A 13,239-nucleotide genomic window follows, 5' to 3' on the forward strand; every position below is an offset into this window, starting at 1 on the left:
CTAGGGACGTTTTTTTCAAATTTTTAAAATTCACTTCCGGTTATGAGTTATTGCCCTTTAATTGAAAATTGGGGGGTCTTTTGTCCAGAGTTGATCTCGGGAACTACAAAAGATAGTTGCATGAAATTTAGCAGGATTGTTGGTAACATTTTATAGTTTTGCTGGCATGAAAATTGTGGCAAAATGTTTTTTAGTTTTTAAGCTATTTGCCGGTAAAGTTTAAGGTTTTGGGGGGTCTGAAATTTTGTTGCTTTTTGTATAATAACCTTTAAACTAAAAATAATTTGTTAATACATATAGAACAAAAGTTGTTTAGAATAATGAGAGCTTTCATTTAAAATTAAGAAAAAAGGGCTGGCCCCTGTAATTAGGGGTCAGCAGCTCATACACGTATTTTTCTAATAGCAAAAATCGTTATCATTTTATGAAAAAAAAATATTCAGTTATTGTTAATATATTAAATGATGTCATTTGGTATCAAATTTAAAAAGTTCTGTGCCCTATTTTTATCAAATTTCATAAAACAAATATGTGTGAATCGTAACGTTACATGAACGAGTTAATTTGTCTACATAGACACACAAGCGAACAAATGCCACTTTAAGGCCCAGGCATTTACTGCATTACGTTGTGTTGCATCTTAGATAAATAGTTGTGATTCAATTTCATTTTTTTTCATCTATATCATTTATGAATTCAATGAACACACATTATTTTAACGTTCTATGTGCAACTATTTGTCGGGGCGCCCCTGTTTGTAACCCCCGCGCGCGCGCCGAATGTAAACAGTAACGAACGGCATTGTAGAAAAGAGAGAGCCGTAATGCAGAAGAGAAGTTGTGTATTCTTTCGATGTACAAATGCATTTTCAATTTACTGTGAAACATATGAACATGCACAGGGAACAATACTACATATTTGTTTAAGGAGGATATTTTTCTCGTGTGAATCGTTTACGAGGAAATTCTGACAGCCACACTTCTGTCGACGATCAGCCGTTGATAAGCTACGAGTAATAAAGGAGAAAAGATGGACATTAAAGTGTGTGATTTATGTGGATGTTACTGAAGAAGGTGAGGCTTTTACTCCTTTTAAAGTTTAAAAAAGTTAAAGTTAAAATTTAGTATATAGTATAGATGTACATGTAAGTACGTGCACACTGTTTGTTTTTGTGTTATGGTGTGGGTGTTTGTTTACTAACGTGTAATTTTTACATGTTTCATGGATGTTTAGACTCGCTCGAGGTTCATGGGGGACTGGAAAGGGTAACTGAATTTATCTATTTAAAAAAATAACAGATTGTGAATTTTCAACTCAAAATTCAAAGCAGGGTCTAATTAGAAACATATATTCTTGTGCAGAAGACTCCAAATGTAGTCATGAATATCCTGTAGACATAACTTAAAGTAAATAAAATTGTATACTTCAGACTTCAGAGTTAAAACATGACTTTAATATCTTTATGATGCCAATCATTGTATCATTAGAAAGGTTTAGCAGACCAACGGGTACCCGGTACATGTACTTGTACATGTAGGTTACAAGTTAGAACTATGCGTACTATTCTACCAGTTCACATAATTTTTCTTGTTTAGCAGTTATGATGTGTACTTAAATTGTCCTTGTTAATGTTTTAAATGTAATTTTTTATTCTCTTTTTTTAATCTGACTACTGGCAGTACTGGCCTGCGAGCAGTTCTCGCCGAGGACCATTTCTCGCTGGTGCACTGTTACATCATATTTTCGTATATAATTTTATGTGTAGATAAAATGACGTAACAATGCAGTGAATGCACTGGTGAGAAATGGTACTCGGCGAGAACTGATCGCACGCCAATATTGATTAATTACAGACAAAAACTGAAGGTTGCGCGTGTTATTTTTTATTGAACAACATTGTTTAAAATAATTCTTTATATATGTGATGATCAGACCGGTTTGAATACCAGTGCCAGATAGCTCAGTTGGTAGAGCACCTGACTAGAGATTCAGGGGGCCCAAGTTCAAATCCCGGTTTGGTCCTTCATTATTTCTCCCATCCTGTTACAATATTGGTGTTGTGACCAACCCCTGGAACTAACAGGTTAACTCCTGCCAGGGTTGATCTTCGAGGGTGAAGATCATTTAAGGGGGAAGGAATGTGACGGTCAGACTGGTTTGAATACCGGTGCCAGATACATGTAGCTCAGTTGGTAGAGCACTTGACTAGAGATTCAGAGGGCCAGGTTCGAATCCCAGTTTGTTCCGTCGTTATTTCTCCCATCTTTTACATATACATGTATATCAGATATATGACAGATGATTAAGGGTCATCACATGTTTTGCAAGATGCAATAAGTGTTAAAAACTTTTACTTTACAACACAATACATATAAGTGAATATTTATGTTTCTTGTTATTATTTGGTGTGGTTTTCTTGACAGTGTCGCATAAACAATTTACCCGCTCCTAAAACACAAACTTTCTTTTTGTGGATTCAGCTTACCGCTGATTGGCTGCTGTTGCAGCAGACAAATAAGATATGCACGCACAAAACACAATGAACTTATCAGAGAATGAGTTGAGTTTATTTCAACTGTTGGAATTTGGGTTGTTTTTTTTTTAAATGTATACTTGTGACAAAACATATATGTGGTACATACAGCTGTAGCTTTATGAAGAAAATTTTGGTTAGACCATATATACCTATCATGCAAGTAAATGATATTTACAAAAAACTTGCAATTTATGGCGCACGAAATATACGCTAGTTTTATAAAGATTGACATACATGTAATGTACCACATTCTGTGAAAAATAATCTATTAAAAATTCTTCATTAAGTTTACTCATACATGTTTTATGCTTATTACACATAGTATTGTTTTTAAAACATGTGATTTATAAGAAAATAAGCAAAAACCCTCGCTAATTTATTTGCAAAAAAAAAAAAACACAGTAGAATTGATAAAAAATGGTATACCAGAAGCTAATACCAGTACATGTACTTTGACGCTGTTCGGTGGGTAATATTCGTTTGTAATTTACGAATTGAAATATTGACTGTTGCACTACAAGTATGGTAATAAACTCTCTCTCTCTCAATTTGATAAGTGTTTATACCTATGAAAATTTTTTAATATTGTATTATGACTTGATATGCAAATTTTTGATCTTTTACTGCCTAAATGTTATGTCATGTATTGGGATATGTCATACCTATTACACTGCATGGTCAGTGTATTTTTTCCAGATATACTATGCATATGTTAATGTAAACACAGCTATTACTAGTACATGTATGTAAACACAGCTAATTATTATTTTTTTTATTTCAGCTCAAAACAGACTCTTGTTACCACATGGCTTTTACCGGTACCTGTTGATTCTTGTGGGTCAGCTCCTGAGATTAACCTGTCACCTCTATCAACATGCATATTCCTTGTGTTCTACAGACTATTTACCGGTAATTCAAATTAAATCCGATAATGCATGAACAATAATGGAACTTGAAGAAAGCATCATGCCATGTTGTGGTTTGTGTTTGATAAGAAATTATGAAAACAAAATTAAGGCTGTTTATAAAGAAATTCATAATTGCTGTGAAAATTTGTTTTTCAATAAAAGTATGCAATTATGTTTCCTTTATTTTTTATTTCATAAAGATATTTAGATGTGTTTACATAATTGAAAAATCCCTCCCCCCCCCCCCCCTCTATTTAATTGTCTGCATTAAGATTACATGTAGGATATGTAAATGTTTGACTTTGAAATAACATCTGCTATGATAATTACTTTTGAAATGAACAAGAAACAACCTATTTCTACCTTTCTAAGGTATATATGCATAAAAAAAGTAGAAAAACATGTCAAACTTGAAAATTTTTCATGGAAATCAACTCGATCTGTCTCCAGCTACCTGGGTGTGTTTGAATTTAATTTTAATTTAAGGCAGATGTCTAACTTGTAGGTTGTAACTTACTGTTTTAGCATGGTTAGAAGGAGACTAGAAATCAGAATAGATTAGATATTCACTAAATATGATTGTTAGCTTACTTTTTTCATGAAAACAAGAAATCACAAGCAGGACAGCTGTCTATTTGTTAATTAAAATGGTACAAATCATACAATAAACAAATAAAGATCAAATTTTAGAATCATTGATGATTGTTTTCAAATATGTGTGAGAAATTACTCAAGGAAATTGCCACACGTTTCATAAAATTAGGTAAAACATTTCAAACCATGACTTTTTCTGAAAATCAAAAGATTGAGGGGTGGGGGGTATACATGTAAGGGTATTTCTAAGTGATGTGAAGCTTTTATCATGATTATATCATGTAGGCATATGTTGTATTGAATAAGGTTTCTTTTTAAAGGTGGTTGAACAAAAGTTGACCTCTAAAAGGTCAGGTAAAGATGTTTTACTATGGAGAACCCTGTAAATCTGTGTTTACTAAAGGAAATTGGAAATGGTGGGTTCACTTAAATGGCCATATTTTTATTAAACCTCAATGGAATTGGCAATATGTGGTATTCTTTTTCTCAGAATTGCATTAGCTTTCTTAGTCTTTTCATAAAAATGTTAGTGTACTAAGTTAAAGGTACAAGGAACAGTTTCGGATAAAGTACCGTCAATATTTTTGTAAAATTGAGAGTGACTGTACTTGAAGGTTTATCATTGTTGCGTAGATTCATGAAATGAATTTTAATGATTATCAATAGTTAGAGGGATGTCTCTTGTTGGAATTGGTAAGCAATATTAAGGCCCCTAATTTTAAGTACATGAGAAGCAGAAATAAATTGTGAAACTTGCGGCTATGACAGATATGTTGACTTTACAGTGAAATTGAAGGTTACAAACGGGAGGTTATATAACATGAAATGTAGGTGAATGGGATATTATATGCCTATTTAGTATTTACTGGGTATGAGGACAATAGCAAGTTTATTGTCCCCAAAGACAGCAACTATTTAATGAGGCAAAGCCAAGGGAAATAGTTGCTGTGGAGTGGGACAATAAACTTGCTATTGTCCAAATAGTCAGTTAATTGGTATTTCATTATACAGAAGAAAACTTTATTTGTCAGCGATGCAGAATTTCTTGATGATAAACAAATTAGAGTTAAATCAAACTTTGTATTTAATGCGGCGATCTTATTAGGTCAGAGGTGTTCCGAGTTTAAGGTGATATGGGACACTTCCATGTTGTGACGTATTGTTTATCGAAATAAACAATAAAATAAAGTGTAATTATATAAGTAAATGTAGTTTCTTTTCAAAAATGGTCACCTAACTCCTTAGCACAGTGGGTTAGAGGGTTACTAGGAACCTGTAAGTCATGAGTTCGAATCCCGCTGGGGTTTTTACAATTTTTACCTTTTCAAATATTTTTAAAAGCTATTTTTTGGTTAAATATTGTAAAATTTGAAAATTCTAAACCAGTGAAAATTTTTCAATTATATAGTACTTTAATCCACATTAATATCGACAGATCTATGTCCCATACTACCTTAAAAAGGAGGGAAATCAAATTTTGCTGATGAATGGTTTTGATGACTATTCACCATGGGCAGATAGCATGGATACTATTTTAAATTAGATAAAATGGCATGTTTATGCGGGCGCCTTCTAGTGATCAATTTGTCCGTCTGTCCATCCGAGATGGCTTGACAGGAGCATAGCTTCTCTCCCCTTGGCCCAATCTGGCTCATACCTCATCCACAGGGTTCCTTTGGTTGAAGGATGTGCAGTGACCTTGAACCATGTTTTTAGGTACAAGGTTAAGGTCATAGCAGAATTATATATATAAAATCCTTGTCTGGGGCATATCTTTTTTCCCTTTGGTCCAATCTGGCTAATACTCACAGAGTGTCTCAATGGTTAAACGATGTGCAGTGACCTTGCATGAAATTTCTAGGTAACGGGTGAAGATCATATCGGATCATGCAAAAATCCTTTTTTAAGAGCATATATAATTTCTACTAACCCCTATTTGGCTCAGACTTCACAAAAGCAGAGCGTTTGAGTAAAGGGTGAAAGGGTGTGTAGTGACCTTGAATCTATTTTCAGTGAAAAGAAACTGTGAAGGTCATAGCAGAATTATATTTTTAAAAATCCTTGTCCGGAGTATATCTTCTCTCCCTTTGCTCCATTCAGCCTCATACTTCACCCACATGATGCCTTTGATCAAAATATATGCAATGACCTCGAATGATATTTGTAGATGAAGAGTCAAGGTCATATCAGATCACACAAAAATCCATATTTTAAGAGCATAGATATACTCTCCTTTTAGCCCCTATTTGGCTAATATTTTACCTTTACAGAGTTTATTGGTTAATGGCGTGCAGTGACCTTGAACCAAGTCTGTCAATGTGAAGCCAAGGTCATAGCAGATCTTGTTAAAATTAGTTTTAGACAGTAGATTATTTTCCAAATATGCTTAATCTTGGTCAGATTGAACAAAACTGCATGTATGTTAGGGGGAATGAAATTGAACTAAAAGTTCTATGCCAGCTGGAAAAATTTCAAGTTATAGGTCAAGGTCAAAGCAGAATTCTCTGAAATAACATAAGCGGGGCCCTTTGAAATGTTCACCATTTCAATGTTGTCTGGTTCATAGTAATTTTACATAAAAAATATTCACAGAGGTACAGTAAAGTAAACTTTACATCGATAAGTTTCTGACAATTAATGACGCAACGAGCACACAGTACGAAAGGTCAACCCTTTGAAAAGCAGTGAAGAGAAAAAGTTGCTCAGAATTATGTTTTAAACAAAATTGATTTTTTACGTAAATTTTAATTTTGCATTCTGGGTTAAGAAACAAGATGTTAGTTCAAGGTAAAGTAAACTTGTAGTCTGGTACCCTTCCCACAATTCCGTTCGCGCACTCTCTACAATGTAGAGAGTGCGCGAACGGAATTGTGGGAAGGGTACCAGACTAAGTAAACTTGTTCCTAAAATGAAGTCAAATTTGTTAAGTCGTACTTAAACACATTGTTTTTTTTTTGTTAAGTCGTTCTTGAAATGGTTAAGGGTTTTTGGTTAAGTCGTACTTAAAAACATTCGGGTTATGTTAAGTTGTACCAAGAATCATTCGATTTTTTTTTATCTTTTTGTACTTAGGTTTCTTTGTTACTAGATAAAGAACTCTGCTTCTTAGACGTACTTCTAGCGTTGCTTTCGACATTAGCGGAAAACCCACTCGTTGCTTTGCAACGAGCTTTGCTCTAGTTATTATTTTTTTTTTCCCGCAAATTTTGTGCACGAGATTTCTCGAACATTTTTTGTCTGATTGCTATGAAACTTCCAGGGTATGTAGATGATATTAATATCTCTAGACGTTTTTTTCAAATTTTTAAAATTCACTTCCGGTTATGAGTTATTGCCCTTTAATTGAAAATTGGGGGGTCTTTTGTCCAGAGTTGATCTCGGGAACTACAGATGATAGATGCATGAAATTTGGCGAAATTGTCGGTAACATTTTATAGTTTTGCTGGCATGAAAATTTTGGTAATTTCTTTGTTAGTTTTTGAGCTATTTGTCGCCAAAGTTTAAGATTTTTTCGGGGCTGAAATTTTGTTGCTTTTTGTATTATAACCTTTAAACTAAAAATATTTTGTTTATACATATAGAACAAAAGTTGTTTAGAATAACGAGAGCTTTCATTTAAAATTAAGAAAAAAGGGCTGGCCCCTTTAATTAGGGGTCAGCAGCTCATACACGTATTTTTCTGATAGCAAAAATCGTTATCATTTTATGAAAAAAAATTAATTCAGTTATTGTTAATATATTAAATAATGTCATTTGGTATCAAATTAAACAAGTTCTGTGCTATATTTTTTTTCAAATTTCATAAAACAAATATGTGAGAATCGTACATGAACGAGTTAATATGTCTACATTGACACACAAGCGAACAAATGCCACATTAAGGCCCAGGCATTTACTGCATTACGTTGTGTTGCGTCTTAGATAAATTGTTGTGATTCAATTTCATTTTTTTCATCTATATCATTTATGAATTCAATGAACACACATTATTTAAACGTTCTATGTGCAACTATTTGTCGGGGCGCCCCTGTTTGTAACCCCCGCGCGCGCGCGCCGAATGTAAACAGTAACGAACGGCATTGTAGAAAAGAGAGAGCCATAATGCAGAAGAGAAGTTGTGTATTCTTTCGGTGTACACATGCATTTCCAATTTGCTGTGAAACATATGAACATGCACAGGGAACAATACTACATATTTGTTTAAGGAGGATATTTTTCTCGTGTGAATCGTTTACGAGGAAATTCTGACAGCCACACTTCTGTCGACGATCAGCCGTTGATAAGCTACGAGTAATAAAGGAGAAAAGATGGACATTAAAGTGTGTGATTTATGTGGATGTTACTGAAGAAGGTGAGGCTTTTACTCCTTTTAAAGTTTCTTGTTAACTGGTTAAAATTTAGTATATAGTATAGATGTACATGTAAGTACGTGCACACTGTTAGATGTTTTTGTTATGGTGTGGGTGTTTGTTTACTAACGTGTAATTTTTACATGTTTACTGGATGTTTAGACTCGCTCGAGGTTCATGGGGGACTGGAAAGGGTAACTGAATTTATCTATTTAAAAAAATAACAGATTGTGAATTTTCAACTCAAAATTCAAAGCAGGGTCTAATTAGAAACATATCATATATTCTTGTGCAGAAGACTCCAAATGTAGTCATGAATACCCTGTAGACATAACTTCAAGTAAATAAAATTGTATACTTCAGACTTCAGAGCTAAAACATGACTTTAATATCTTTATGATGCCGATCATTGTATCATTAAAGAGGTTTAGCAGACCAACGGGTACCCGGTACATGTACTTGTATATGTACGTTACAAGTTAGAACTATGCCTACCATTCTACCAGTTCACATAATTTTTCTTGTTTAGCAATTATGATGTGTATATATACTTCAATTGTCCTTGTTAATGTTTTAAATGTAATTTTTTATTCTCTTTTTTTAATCTGACTACTGGCAGTATTGGCGTGCGAGCAGTTCTCGCCGAGGACCATTTCTCGCTGGTGCACTGTTACATCATATTTTCGTATATAATTTTATTTGTTGATAAAATGACGTAACAATGCACTGGTGAGAAATGGTACTCGGCGAGAACTGATCGCACGCCAATATTGATTAATTACAGACAAAAACTGAAGGTTGCGAGTGTTATTTTTTATTGAACAACATTGTTTAAAATAATTCTTTATATATGTGAAGATCAGACCGGTTTGAATACCAGTGCCAGATAGCTCAGTTGGTAGAGCACCTGACTAGAGATTCAGGGGGCCCAGGTTCAAATCCCGGTTTGGTCCTTCATTATTTCTCCCATCCTGTTACAATATTGGTGTTGTGACCAACCCCTGGAACTAACAGGTTAACTCGATCCTGCCAGGGATGATCTTCGAGGGTGAAGATCATTTAAGGGGGAGGAATGTGACGGTCAGACTGGTTTGAATACCGGTGCCAGATACATGTAGCTCAGTTGGTAGAGCACTTGACTAGAGATTCAGAGGGCCAGGTTTGAATCCCACTTTGTTCCGTCGTTATTTCTCCCATCTTTTACATATACATGTATATCAGATATATGACAGATGATTAAGGTCATCACATGTTTTGCAAGATGCAATAAGTGTTAAAAACCTTTACTTTACAACAGAATACATTTAAGTGAATATTTATGTTTCTTGTTATTATTTGGTGTGGTTTTCTTGACAGTGTCGCATAAACAATTTACCCGCTCCTAAAACACAAACTTTCTTTTTGTGGATTCAGCTTACCGCTGATTGGCTGCTGTTGCAGCAGACAAATAAGATATGCACGCACAAAACACAATGAACTTATCAGAGAATGAGTTGAGTTTATTTAAACTGTTGGAATTTGGGTATTTTTTTTTTAAATGTATACTTGTGACAAAACATATATGTGGTACATACAGCTGTAGCTTTATGAAGAAAATTTTGGTTAGACCATATATACCTATCATGCAAGTAAATGATATTTACAAAAAACTTGCAATTTATGGCGCACGAAATATACGCTAGTTTTATAAAGATTGACATACATGTAATGTACCACATTCTTTGAAAAATAATCTATTAAGAATTCTTAAATATTTGTCTATTGATAAGTCTACTTTGAAGAGAGACTGCACTACATTTATGCCATTTTATTATGAGTCTATTTTTTTTAAAGAAAAAGTAACAAAGCATATATACATATGTTTAACCTTAAATGATTGCGTACCTACAGCTATCAGCAAATGGAATGCTGAGCTATGTGATATTTTGCCAAATGATCTCTGTGTACATGATGTGTTTAAAATATGTTTTAGAACTACCAATGATTCAACTATTAATTGGTTACAATATAGAATTCTCCATAGAATTCTTCCTGTTAAATATTATCTTAAGAAAATCAGAATTACTACCTCTGACTGCTGTACGTTCTGTAATGATATGCCTGAAACTATAAAACATGTTTTTGCAACTTGCAAGAAAATCCAGCCTCTATGGAATGCACTTAGTATACTTATATACGAGAAATGCAACAAAAATGTTAATTTTGATGTTTGTAATGTATTATTTGGTGTTTATCCCCTTGTTTGGGAGAACAGAATTCTAAACTTTGTAATCCTATATACAAAACATTATATATTTTTATGTTTAAAACAAAGTAAGACGCCACATTTTTTAGGGCTTTTACACTATTTAAATCAAAGATACAAGACTGAAAAGTATATTTATATTCAGAAATCAGAAATTGACGAATTTGAAAAAGCATGGTCTCCTTGGATTGATTTTATTAATCATCTGGCAGTTTAGAATTAACATGTGTACAATAATGCATCAATTTAATATTTTTATGTTTTTTGTTTTTTGTTTCTTTCTTTGGTTTGTTTGTCTGGTTTTTTTCACATGGATTGCAGTTTTACTGCATAGGCATAACTATCACAAGCAACTACCCTACTCTTTATTTTATATTACAATATGGGATGAAAATGTGAGTATGTGAGAAGTGAGAGAGTAAATGTTTCATAAAATGATTTATATATTTAACCTTTGTTTACAATAAAAAAAAAAAAAAAAAAAAAAAAAAAAAAAAAAAAAAAAAAGAATTCTTCATTAAGTTTACTCATACATGTTTTATGCTTATTACACGTAGTATTGTTTTTAAAACATGTAATTTATAAGAAAATAAACAAAAACCCTCGCTAAATTTATTTGCAAAAAAAAACCCACAGTAGAATTGATAAAAAATGGTATACCAGAAGCTAATACCAGTACATGTACTTTGACGCTGTTCGGTGGGTAATATTCGTTTGTAATTTACGAATTGAAATATTGACTGTTGCACTACAAGTACGGTAATAAACTCTCTCTTTCTCTCTCTCAAACTCTCTCTCTTTCTCAATTTGATAAGTGTTTATACCTATGAACATTTTTTAATATTATATTATGACTTGATATGCAAATTTTTGATCTTGTACTGCCTAAATGTTATGTCATGTATTGGGATATGTCATACTTATTAAACTGCATGGTCAGTGTATTTTTTACAGAAATACTATGCATATGTTAATGTAAACACAGCTATTACTAGTACATGTATGTAAACACAGCTAATTATTTTTTTTATTTATTTCAGCTCAAAACAGACTCTTGTTACCACATGGCTTTAACCGGTACCTGTTGATTCTTGTGCGTCAGCTCCTGAGATTAACCTGTCACCTCTATCCACATGCATATTCCTTGTGTTCTACAGACTATTTACCGGTAATTCAAATTAAATCCGATAATGCATGAACAATAATGGAACTTGAAGAAAGCATCATGCCATGTTGTGGTTTGTGTTTGATAAGAAATTATGAAACAAAATTAAGGCTGTTTAAAGAAATTCATAATTGCTGTGAAAATTTGTTTTTCAATAAAAGTATACAATTATGTTTCCTTTATTTTTTATTTCATAAAGATATTTAGATGTGTTTACATAATTGAACCCCCCCCCCCTCTATTTAATTGTCTGCATTAAGATTACATGTAGGATATGTAAATGTACATTTGACTAATTTGAAATAACATCTGCTATGATAATTACTTTTGAAATGAACAAGAAACAACCTATTTCTACCTTTCTAAGGTATATATGCATAAAAAAGTAGAAAAACATGTCAAATTTGAACATTTTTCATTGAAATCAACTCTGTCTCCAGCTACCTGGGTGTGTTTGAATTTAATTCTAATTTAAGGCAGATGTCTAACTTGTAGGTTGTAACTTACTGTTTTAGCATGGTTAGAAGAAGACTAGAAATCAGAATAGATTAGATATTCACTAAATATGATTGTTAGCTTACTTTTTTCATGAAAACAAGAAATCACAAGCAGGACAGCTGTCTATTTGTTAATTAAAATGGTACAAATCATACAATAAACAAATAAAGATCAAATTTTAGAATCATTGATGATTGTTTTCAAATATGTGTGAGAAATTACTCAAGGAAATTGCCACACGTTTCATAAAATTAGGTAAAACATTTCAAACCATGACTTTTTATGAAAATCAAAAGATTGGGGGGTGGGGGGTATACATGTAAGGGTATTTCTAAGTGATGTGAAGCTTTTATCATGATTATATCATGTAGGCATATGTTGTATTGAATAAGGTTTCTTTTTAAAGGTGGTTGAACAAAAGTTGACCTCTAAAAGGTCAGGTAAAGATGTTTTACTATGGAGAACCCTGTAAATCTGTGTTTACTAAAGGAAATTGGAAATGGTGGGTTCACTTAAATGGCCATATTTTTATTAAACCTCAATGGAATTGGCAATATGTGGTATTCTTTTTCTCAGAATTGCATTAGCTTTCTTATTCTAAGACAAACCGTCTTTTCATAAAAATGTTAGTGTACTAAGTTAAAGATACAAGGAACAGTTTCGGATAAAGTACCGTCAATATTTTTGTAAAATTGAGAGTGACTGTACTTGAAGGTTTATCATTGTTGCGTAGATTCATGAAATGAATTTTAATGATTATCAATAGTTAGAGGGATGTCTCTTGTTGGAATTGGTAAGCAATATTAAGGCCCCTAATTTTAAGTACATGAGAAGCAGAAATAAATTGTGAAACTTGCGGCTATGACAGATATGTTGACTTTACAGTGAAATTGAAGGTTACAAACGGGAGGTTATATAACATGAAATGTAGGTGGATGGGATAT

The 13,239-nt window shown here is 32.9% G+C and overlaps 1 long non-coding RNA gene across 1 annotated transcript; it reads left to right on the forward strand.

Annotated features, from left to right (window-relative positions):
- The first annotated feature begins 688 nt into the window (after positions 1 to 688).
- Positions 689 to 3,617, forward strand: LOC128160380 (uncharacterized). The gene is made up of 2 exons (XR_008240276.1): positions 689 to 1,073; positions 3,318 to 3,617. It is a non-coding gene; the product is annotated as an uncharacterized LOC128160380 (long non-coding RNA).
- Positions 3,618 to 13,239: the final 9,622 nt, after the last annotated feature.

Source organism: Crassostrea angulata, chromosome 8, assembly GCF_025612915.1.
Source record: "Crassostrea angulata isolate pt1a10 chromosome 8, ASM2561291v2, whole genome shotgun sequence".
NCBI classification, from domain to species: domain Eukaryota; kingdom Metazoa; phylum Mollusca; class Bivalvia; order Ostreida; family Ostreidae; genus Magallana; species Magallana angulata.